We start from the raw sequence: 12,023 nt of genomic DNA, 5'->3' as shown, positions 1-12,023 counted from the left end.
TGGAACAGCTAGAGTGATCTCTTCCCAATTGATGTCTTGTTGCGGGGCCAGCAAGACACATAAATCCATCGGAGATTCGTCGAGGCGATGTGGAGGCTAATGAACCCGTGGATCTGCTCAAGACGAAGGTACTCGAGCGCAGTACAGCTGCGGAGCAGGTGCTCCATAGCCTTCTTTGAGTTGACAACATCGAAGAGGTCGAGCTGCTTGAGTTGAGGGAGAAGAAGGGCAGGCGCAGCATTAATCTGGGGAAGATTGCAGGAGCTGAAGCTGGCGCAGCGCAGCGTTGGCGTGAGGCGGATCACGGACGACGGCAGAGAGTGACATTGTCCAGCTTCAAAGCTAAGCTCCTCGAGCTGATCTAGGGCGGGGGATAAGAACCACTCATAGAACTTGGGTTGGACCTTGCAGTTGGTACTAGACATGCGGATGTCAAGGCGTCTGGCTGGCCCAGGGTGCGATGAAAGGATCTTGGAGACTGCGGCCATGCGTTTGCAATCCCCGTCGCAGAGGCAGCTGTCAACGGTGAGGTTGAGGGGGACGCGGCGCCAGAGGGGGCGCCACCGCCGGGAGATCAGGGCGGTCCGCACGGCAGATTTGGTGGGGAGGAGGCCGATGATGACGAGCAGCATTTAGTCGGGGAGGCTGCTGATGAAGTCTAGGCTCGCCGGATGCGGTTTTGGCTCGAGCCGCCTCCGCTTGTTGGCTTCCTCGCCGTCCATCTCAACCGACGGCGACGCCGGTGTACACGTGTCCTGGTGTGTGTTGTGTGCTGGGTGTGCGCGAGTGCGTCCTTCTGTGCATGCCGCCACGCAGTGGTGAATTGTGCGCGAGTGCGTCTTCCACGTGGAAGAAGTGTGTCATCAATGCGCCCTCAATTTACTAGCATGCGGGGTGCTACCCCGAGTGGTTTCAACTTTGTTTACTTCACCGCCTGTCAGATGGGCCTCTACTTTACTTATTTGCACCCACTGCCACATGGGCCAGCACACGAAGATACAGAACACAAGCTGACAAAGCAGCATGTGGACTGGTTGACCGGTCAACTAAATAATATACGGAGCTATACGCTGACAGAGTGAGCGTATAATCCGTCGGTATAGTGTTCGTGTGAGAGGGAAGGCCCGTCAGAGATAGCAGAGAGAGAGAGAGAGAGAGAGAGAGAGAGAAAGAGCTACTCCCTCCGTTCGATAATGTAGTTCCAACATTTTTTTTAAACTCAAACTTTTGAAACTTTGACCAAGTTTATAAAGAAATTACTTATATCTACAATACCAAAGATAAATGATAGTATGAAGTAAGTACATGTTGTGATGAATCTAATGATCTTTCCAGATGTAAATGTTTTTCTCCACATATACCTGGTCAAACTTTTCTGAGGTTTGACTTTTCAAAACATCCATATGCTTATGGACGTGAGAGAGTCCCTAACTAGAGAGAGAGAGAGAGAGAGAGAGTGAAATAGAAAGAGTGAATGAAAAAAGTGTGTGTGCGTGTGTGAAAGGGACAAGGACAACACTCGATAAAAGTCGAGAAAAAACGTGTGTGTCTTATGCAAACATATCACACATGCATCTTCGATAACGGAAGCAAGGTGAGGAGATAGTGTGTGGTTGTTTGCAACTAAGAGAGCAAGACCCCTAGCACGTGGCCAAGAGGGGTCTGACAAACAAGGGAGAGAGGTCGAGAGAGACGTACGGAGAAAATACATACATGGGGAGGAGAGAGTGTATGTTTGTCATAGAGAGACCCCTTGGAGATCGTGATGAGACTACATGGGTGGGAGATCGAGTGACAAGGTGTGTGCGCGATAGAAGATACCATGAGAGATATCGAGATAGACGTATGGATGGAAGGAGACAATACGTGTGTTCCTGATGGCTAGTGAGAGATAATCATACTTAGGGGGGAGTGCTTGCGCCTATGATGGAGTGAGGGATTATGGTACTTATTAGGGGGGTGCGTGTCACATAGAGAGAGAGAACAAGGGCGGAGAGTGTTGGATGGGTCTATATGTATAGCGCGAGCGAGACATGTGTATGTGTGAACCAGGGAGATATAAAGTTTGAGAGAGATTGAGGAGCCCCGATAAGGCTGAGTGGTGCGTCAGATAGCTGAGAGGGGGAAAGAGATATTCCATCCGCTCGATAATGCAGTGCATGTAATTTTTTTAGAAGTCAAACTTTGGAAACTTTGATCAGGTTTACACAAATGTTATTTATATCTTCAATACCAAAGATACATCATACTAAACTACATCTCATGGTGAATCTAATGGTATATGTTTGCCGTTCCACATGTAATTGTTTTTCTCCACGTACATGGTCAAACTTTGTGATGTTTGACTTTTCAATAAATCAATATGCTATGGACCGAGGAGAGTGCCTAAGTCGAGAGGGATCAAGTGCGTGTGAAGGAGAATGAGTAAGTGTGCAAAAAGAGTATGTGTGTGAAAGAGAAAGTGACAACAAACGATAAATTAGAGAGAGAGTGTGTTTTTTCGTTTCTTAGGCAAACATATCATGCATGCATCTCTGAGATAGAAAAGCGAGGCGAGGAGATACACGAAGATAGCTAGTGTGTGGTTGTTTGCAACGGAGAGAGACACCCCTATAGCACATGTCCAATAGAGGTCTGGCCAACAAGGAACAAAGGTCGAGAGGGACACATGGAGAACATGGACACATGGGGAGGGCGAGAGGGTGTGTTTGTGATAGAGAGACCCCCTCGAGATCGTGAGGGGACTATATGGGTGGGAGATCGAGGGAGGTGCGTGCGCGATAGAAAGATGCCCCGAGAGAAATCGAGATAGACCATGCACATGTTTGTGATGGAGACTAAGATTGGCTAGTCATATACATATAGGGGGGACTGCGTGTGCCTACAATTGAGTGAGAGACCATCATACTTGGCTAGCTAGGCATGAGATTGTGTGTGTGTCCGTGTGAGATGGAGAGAGATCGAGGGAGAGAGATAGAGTTTTAGATGGGCCTATCGAGTGCGAGTGAGATATGCATGTGTATGTGTGACCCAGGTAGATGGAGAGTTTGAGAGAGAGGGGGAAGAGCTCCGAGACGAGAGAGTGGTGCGTGAGAGAGTTACGGGCAACGAGCCAAGGAATTTGTGTGCGTACAATGAGTCCACCCAAGATATCTAGCTTGGACTAGAGAATCATACATAGTGTGCGAGAGAGACCTATAGATGGAGTATATATGCATGCGAACTAGAAAGACCCCCCCCCCCACGCGCACACACAAAGAGAGAGAGAGAGATGGAGAGAAAGAGAGAGGACCAACAAGGTTTGTGTGTTGGATGCGTGCGATAGAATTGAAGATTGTCGGAGAGAGAGAGAGAGAGAGAGAGAGAGAGAGCAGGAGTCCGGGAGAGGGGGAGGTCACGTTTTATGCATCAAAGACTGATATAAACCATGTTTCAATATAAACTTGCAGTCAAATATTTAAATTGGAGAACATGTTGTCTGCAATCCACACATGAACAGATATATGCGTATATCAAACAAGTTCATTAATTTGACTTTCAACATGCTCATGGAGTACTATAATACTGTACAACATGCTATTCGATTGAGGTGTTCAATTTTGGATTTAGTTCACTATTTTGACCTGGTGAATGAGCTATTTCATTGAATCGAGATATTTCATTTTGGGTTTGATTCCCGTTTTTGAGTGGGTCAACTATTTGTCATATAGTAAATCGCTAGCAACGAGCATGTAAAAACACATTACTCCCGAGCATCACCTCTCCATCTAAAAAAGAAGTGGCAAGCTAATATTTCTAAATTTGATTCGAATCGACTTGATAAGGTAGATGTGGATGCTCGTTCTCCCAAATTTTGAACGAACCGTTAAACATCGTCTGCTCGGTGGAATTCGCCCGAGCAAATAAATGGGAGACGCAAAATTACCGTCCTATGTGGGAGACACATTAATTGGCCCGTTGTGCATCGAGGGTAGGTTCGTAACTTCATCCAAGCGCGCCTTCTCCTCGGCCGAAATGACATGTGCCGAATAATTCATAAACCATGGTCGGCAAAACACGCTCTCCTCGCCCGAAATAGCTCGCGCCTACTTTTTCAAAACACGCTCTCCTCGCCCGAAATCGCTCGCGCCCACTATATTTCAAAACATGCCCTCCTCGCCCGAAATCACTCCCGCCCACTATTTGGGGAGAAGCAAAGTTACTCTACTATCCCCGACCCTCAGTACACAGACCCAAGCCAAGAAGCCTAAAGGAAGGGGTAGAACTGTAACTCCCCCTCACATTTCAGAAAAATGCGTCTGTAAAACATGGTTCCACTCCCCTCCCAATTCCCCCCCCATTCATACCTCGTGGGCGCCAAATCACCTTCTCCCCGGAAGCTCCCTTCTCCCGAGCCGCGAAACCTCAGCCCCTCCTCCATGGCGCCCCCACCGCACCAATTTCACAGTCGCCCTCCTCCCTAATGCCGTAGACGCTGTCCATTTGCCGTCGTGCACTGGGCCGTGTGCCTCTTACTCCGTGCTGCTGGAGCTGCCTCGACGACGGCCGCGTGAACCATACCGGAGCCGATTCACCCCCGCCGTTGTTCACGGCGCCGGAGCGGCTCCAACTTCGGATCCGTCCAAAGTCCCGGCGCTGCTTCCCCGTAGCCGTCGACCGTAGCGACATCGTTGTTTCCCTGCCGCCGGTGGCCACCGTAACCGCGCCGACCTCACCGACTCGGCAGCTGGACCTACCTACTTCACCATGCCGCCAGATAGGTCGCACCCTCATCTCAAATCACTTTATTTAGGCGTCAGTTGTCTGAATTTTTATCCTGGGCCAATCGATTCCAAATGGGAAGCATCACCCCTCGAGGCGGCGGAGCTCCTAGGCTGCCGGTTGGCTGGTGTCTAACGTAAGGGTGCCGGCCGCAAGTTCGCCGCGATAGCAGCGCTTAGATGGCTATCTTAGAGTTGCGTGGGTTCAAGGTACTGCCGCCGCCGGATCTGGATGACGGGGAGTCTTTGTGGATTGGCCCGAGGGCGGCGCAACCATGGCAGTGCGGTGGGGCGGGAAGCGGGGTTTTGGCCGGGGCCACGGACGGCAGAGGCAAGCTGCTCTGCCATTGGTCGCTGGCTCTTCGGGGAAGATTCCTAACAGTGTCAGCCGGGAGGCGCAAGAAGGCCGTCAAGCCATCCGGCGTAGATCGGACAGTAACAAAATAAAATAAAATTGTGTGACCCCAATTTAGTCTTAGTGAACAGACGTGTGACCACTCTCGTACCTTGCTGTTGATCTCTTAGTGTATTTCTTCAGATCAAAGAGATGTGTCGTTCTTAACATTATGCGTTATCTGCATCTTCAGCCACACCGTCTTCCGACTCACCGCAGCTGCTCCAACAAGGGAAGCATACACCAGAAGGGAGCTATAGTCCCCACTCAACAGTTCCCTGCATCGAATGCGCGTGCCCGACATGGACAGCCACAACAACTGCAGGGCCATCGACAAGTTAGCACATGATGCTCACTCCTATGGATGGCGGCCATATAGGTTGTACCCTCATCTTACTTGTGTGCAACATTTATGGCTTTGTTATTCATCTAAGCATGGAAAATAGATTATCACATTTCACTGTATATTCATGCTGATCTCTTACGGGTCTTGTTCAGGAGTTAACGCTGTTCCATAATTCAGCTAAGATACTTGTTCTTTAGGTAACGCTGTTCCATAGTTATCATCCATCAGCCAATGCTATCCCATAGGCTGGTGATTATAGTATTATACCACTTCTAGTATTACCTATGTTGTTCTTTAATACTTTTGTGTGCCATCGAGTTAATCTCGAGTACAAACGATACATATTCTGTAGCTTTCATCTATGTTCTCCCTTTAGTTTTTGAGACCTGTTGTTGCTAGTTAACCCCAGTCCTACTACAGGCACTCATTACATAAATCTAACTACTAGTTGTCTTCCATGCATGTCAGATATAATTGCACACACTGATATATCCACAAGAACCTCACAGAGCAATGTAAAGGCCAATAAACTTGATGTCAATGATACCCAATATGATGGAACATGTAAAGGCAGTTCTTCAGAAGACTTGCAGAAAGATGTTGAATCCTCTTCACCCCACAAGGTCCTTGCTCTAACTTGGCCCGTGATATGGGTACAACATGCATATAATTTCCTGGAGTGTATCTACTCTGTTGCAATGCCATGTGCTTCGCATGCTGATCATGCATGTAAATATGTCATGCCTTCCTGTTTTTCAGTACCTATTCCATTCATGATAACATGTTTTCAAATTCAAGTACTGTCATTCTACTCTATCGCAATGCCATCTGCTTAATTTGGACATCATGCTTCTGAATATCTTATGCATTGTTATTCATCAGTACGTACTTCATCTGTCTACCATACCATGTTACATTGAAGTGTTGTTCTAGTGCTCTGTTGCAATGCCATCTTAGATTCCCAATCATACACGTGTATGCTGCCTTAGTTTTTTCTGTACGTATTCCGCTAGCATACAGTTTTACATTCAACTAGTGTTTTTTTACTGTGTTGTCCTGTCGAATCCCTAGCTCTTACACCATACTCCATCCGTCTGGATTACATGTTGCCGAAATGGATAAAAAAGGATGTATCTAGAACTGAAATACACCTAGACCCATCCATTTTTTCCGGATGGAGGTAATACATGTCAATATGTCATGCCTTTCTATTCTTCAGTACCATTCCATCTCTCTGTTGTAGCATGTTTTATAATGAAGCACCATTCTTCTATACAAGGCATGCAAGGGGAAGACGACTATGTTAGAATCTGAAAGGTTACAAACCAGGTCTTTGCAAAAGATCCAAACGCCAGGACATAATAAACCAACTCTAGTTTTTATAGATACTTCTCCAGCACAGAGAAACCCAACTCCTACTGATAATAAGCAGATTCCAGTGGCCAAAGAACTAGTCCGCTCCAGTCCAGCAAAAATATGTCAACTCCATTCTAAGAAGCGTGTGCGTATCCTTGCATCATGAAATTTTATAGCATGCTGATCATATTTTCTACATGTTTCTTACCCATATCTCTTTTAGAAAATAAGCTTAACAGATAGAAGAATTTCTGCACTGGTATCGTCTGTGAGGAAAGATTCTTGCAGGAATTCTTTGTACTCCAATGCAGATGTAAGTACCTGTTCTATGTCACTATATTTTTACATCAACATGTATTTTGTTAATCGGCGTGAATCCAACCTTTATCTGATCTAAATTTAGTTGTAGCAAAATGTATGATTAAAGGCCACAATGTTGATTTTTGTAAGGAAAACTGTGTGGTAGTTTTGCATCCTGAGCTGCATGAGTGTACTATCTCATATCAGTGGGTTTGATTACTTTGGTTCTGAAGTGGGTTTTCAGTGTTTTTTTTAATGTGTTGTCCTGTCGTATCCCTAGCTCTTACATCATACTCCCTCCATCCGGATTACATGTCGCAGAAATGGATAAAACTGGACGTATCTAGAACTGAAATACGCCTAGACCCATCCATTTATTTCAAGATGGAGGGAATACATGTCAATATGTCATGCCTTTCTATTCTTCAGTACCTATTCCATATCTGTTGTAGCATGTTTTATAATTGAGGCACCATTCTTCTATATAAGGCATGCAAGGGGAAGACGGCTATGTTAGGATCTGAAGGGTTACAAACCAGGTCTTTGCAAAAGATCCAAACGCCAGGAGATAATAAACCAATTCCATTTTTCATAGATACTGCTCCAGCACAGAGAAACCCAACTCCCACTGATAATAAGCAGATTCCAGCGGCCAAAGAACTAGTCCGCTCCAGTCCAGCAAAAGAATGTCAACTCCATTCTAAGAAGCGTGTGCGTATCCTCGCATCATGAAATTTTATAGCATACTGATCATATTTTCTACATGTTTCTTACCCATCTCTCTTTTGGAAAATAAGGTTAAATGATAGAAGATTTCCTTCATTGGGATTGTATTCGACAAAAACATCTTGCGGGAATTCCCTGTGCTCCAATGCTGATGTAAGTACCTGTTGTATATCACTATATTTTTACATCAGCATGTATTTTGTTAATCGGCGTGAATCCAACCTTTGTCTGATCTAAAATTAGTTGTAGCAAAATGTTAAAGGCACCAATGTTGATTTTTGTAAAGAAAACCGCCTGGTAGTTTCGCATACTGAGTTGCATGAGTGTACTATCTCATATCAGGCACATTACTGAATTGTAGTGCTGCTCTGGTTGCCCATTCATTCATTGTGTCAATGTTGCTTTCGTATTACCTTACATGGCTGATGATAGCTGTGCCATATTGTGTTAATTTGGTGTTGGCTAATTGCCCAAACGTTCGTTGTGCCAATGTTGCTTTCCTATTATCTGACTTGGCCAATGATAGCAATGCTAGTGTCTTAATTTGGTGCGGGCTGCTGAAGATAAGAAGACAAACTCTGAAAACAGCAAGGCAACCCCATTGCTTCTTTCCAATAAATCTAGGCCAGGTAATATGCCAATAACTCATGATTAATCTGTTTGGTTCCACTCCTAATTTATGTTATGATGCAGTGGTCGAGACACTCTCCACTATCAATAATACAAGCTTGCCAAAATCGCCATCTGAATCTATTCAGTATATCCTCTGTCTCGAATGCAACGGAAAAAATGTATGTTTGTGAACCAATTAATGGCTGAAGGAATGATGGAAATGGTGGAGGAATCAGAGGTGCGGAGTCGTGCGACACAACAACTGATCAATGTTTTCAGAGATAGTGTAGCAAAGCAGCAAGAACTTGCCCACATGCTTATGGGCGTCATCCATGCTGAGGTTGCAGATTGTGATGTTGTAGATCGTTAGGTTCTGTTCATTTCCTTGCACTGGCATCAATCTTTGATTGCCCAGTGGATGTAATTTCCTGTAATATATGCTGGATGTGCAACGTTTTTCCCTGTATGACGTACCTTTGCTTGATCGGTTTTGGTCCTATGCATAATTGCTCGTCGTAATGGGCTCAAATTATCTAATTTGGCCTAAAGATATGTACAAACTTTAGTGGGCCCATTAAGTTAATGGGCCGTTACCAGGCCGAAAGTTAATGGTCGGCCCACTTAACTCCCGGGTCGTTAACAGGCTGACATCGAAGCGGGCAACAGGTGGGCCCAATTGATTTCCCGGGCCGTTAACAAGCCGTTACTAAGTTCGATCTACATATGGCCCAACTATATTGTGGGCCTTTAGCAGGCCGAAAGAGACATCGGGCTTGTACTGGACCATGAAGAGCATGGCCCGCTAAGAGGCCGAAAGTCAGGTCGTCTTGTAAATGGACCAACTGTGTTGTGGGCCTTTAGCAGGCCAAAAGAGAAACCGGGCTGGTATTGGACCATGAAGGGCATGGGCCGTTAAAAGGCCAAAACTCAGGTCCAACTACAAATGGCCCAACTCATTAATGGTCCGTTAACAAGCTGAAAGGCACACATGGCCGGGAATTGGCCCAACAATTAAATGGGTCGCTAAAAGGCCAAAACTCAGGTCCGACTACAAATGGCCCAAAAGATATATGGGCCGTCACCAGGCTGAAAGACTCATCGGGCCGGAAATTGGCCCAACACTTAAATGGGTCCCTAAAAGGCCGAAACTCAGGTCCGACTACAAATGGCCCAACTGATTTATGGGCCGTCAACAGGCTGAAAGACACACCGGGCCGGAAATTAGCCCAATATTTAAATGGGTCGCTAAAAGGCCGAAAGATGTACATTGTGAAAATTGGCCCATCCACTGAATGGGCCGTTAACAGGCCGAAATCTCATCGGGCCGATATTGAGCCCAAATATATAGCGGGCTGTTAACGGGCTCGAACTGACGATGGGCTGCAATGGTGTCAAATCTTTAACGGGCCGTTGACGGGCCGAATTGGCACATCTCATATGGGCCGTGGGCTTAAATGGACCTGACACAAGTAGGCCTTATTTGGGCTGGCCTGCTATTTTTTACTGGGCCAGTCTTTTTCACCGGAATGGGCCACTGTTGGGTCATGCCACGTGTTGACCTATCATAGGCGCCTCCTGTCCAATGAGTGGATGACATCTGTCCCAACGGTGAGGCAGCACGTGTTTCCTTCGGCCAATGATGATTTTACACGTGGAAAATCCCCATTGGTCCGGGCTGTTAACGGGTTATCGGATCCAAAACCGGACCCGATAGCTTAATGGCGTTCTGTTACGGTGGATGCCACGTGTCGGTCACCCTTGACAAAAGCACTTCTATGACGTGTGATTTATCGTCATGGAAGTGGACACTTCCGTGATGATAATTTTGGTAATGTCATGGAACACTTCTACGACAGCACATGTATGACTATCTTGATTCTGTCATAAATTTGTCATGGATGTACATGCATGACATAAAACGTGACCTACTGTGACAAACATGTATCATCACAGAAGTGTATTTCTTTTGTAGTGAAGGGTTATAACTGGTTCTGGTGCGGCGTGGGGCTGCAGTCGGTGCAGAATAATAGGAGGTGTGGAGGGGTGGAGGGATAGCCTAGCGGGCGGTGGGGTAGCGCTTCGCAGCAATGCATGCTAAGCAGAGCCGCTAGCTGCCGGAGGCCGGACCAGGCGGTCCCGGTGATGCTGGAGGAAGAAGACGAGAGATTGAAGGTGCATGCCGGCCGTTGGATATAAATCCAATGGCTGTGGATGTCATAATCATTTGTTGACCGAGTTGACAACGCCCTGCGTAGGCTTCGACCTATTGGCCCAGATGTCAGCCTACAAAAATGTGGCATATATTTAACCCATGTTTTCTAGAATGTACAGTCCATTTGCTGGGCTGGGTGAACAAATAATTTCGCGTCAATGCGGCCCATTTAATATTTTCTAAGAAATACCAGCCCATTTGCACTTTCTTGAAATACACGAATTAGTTGGGCTCGTTCTATATATGATGTTAGGTTAGAAGGAGCAATTAATATCAAAAAACAAACCGTTGCGACACATTTTTTATATATAAAATTAAAAAATAGCAAGTTATTGCTCAAAATAAAAATGAGTATGTTATTATTACATTGGTCCTTAAAATCTTCGCAAGCTTTTGTACGCAATCACCAGGATTTTCCTACCTGTGAGTCAAAAACAACCAGAATTTTCCTTGCCAACTTCTGTTAAACATTTACTTTTATAAGTTAATAACACGTGGGATGTTTTTATAATGTATATACAAGTCTCTATAAAATATACGATAATAGTAATAATATAAATATATATAATGTGGTTAGAAGGGAAAACATAAATTGGACACAACATTATTATTCTTATATATAGATAAATAGAACAGAGATCTGCGTTTTATTAAGAAAATACATTGGGCTGCCGATCTTTAAGAAAAAGTAAAGGGACAATTCCATTTCTCCCCCTAACTTGAACCCACACCTAGCATTTACCCCTAATTTTCGAGTATGCTCAAAAATACCCCTCTTCCGTCTGCTACCGTTATAGGAATGCCCTTTCGTGCCGTTTCCGCCAGGTCAAAGGGCTTTGACTGTCTCCATGGCGTTTCTTGGACAATTATACCCCTCCTTACAAGTGGGGCCGATCAGGAGAAAAAAGACCCGTAAACAGGGACTAGTCAAGTTAGAGTTGGGGCCCACATGTCAATGTCTCTTTAAGATATTTATTATCTATTTTAGTTACTAGAGGGCCCATTGGTCAGTGTAATAATTAACAGAGAGGGTTAGGCTAATTAAACAAGTTTTAACGATAGTGGTTAAACACCGGAGCGTGCACGAAGGCAGGGCGGCGACGTACACGAGGATCCCGACGGTCTAGGTGCTGCAGAGTGGTCCTGCGAGGCTGCAGGCGCGAATCTAGAGTGAACCTAGGTGGACGAAGAGCGTGGGGTGGCCGAGGGGACGGGCATCTGTGTGCTCGAGCAGTAGCAACGAGGGCAGCGGGCGGCGGAGCTTGGAGCTCGCAGGAAGATGTGCTTGGGGTCGTGCGGCTCCAAGGAAATGACAAG

The sequence above is a fragment of the Triticum aestivum genome, chromosome 7D (genome assembly GCF_018294505.1).
Source record: "Triticum aestivum cultivar Chinese Spring chromosome 7D, IWGSC CS RefSeq v2.1, whole genome shotgun sequence".
NCBI classification, from domain to species: domain Eukaryota; kingdom Viridiplantae; phylum Streptophyta; class Magnoliopsida; order Poales; family Poaceae; genus Triticum; species Triticum aestivum.
The sequence above is the reverse complement of the archived record's forward strand: the minus strand, read 5'-3'. Positions refer to the sequence as shown.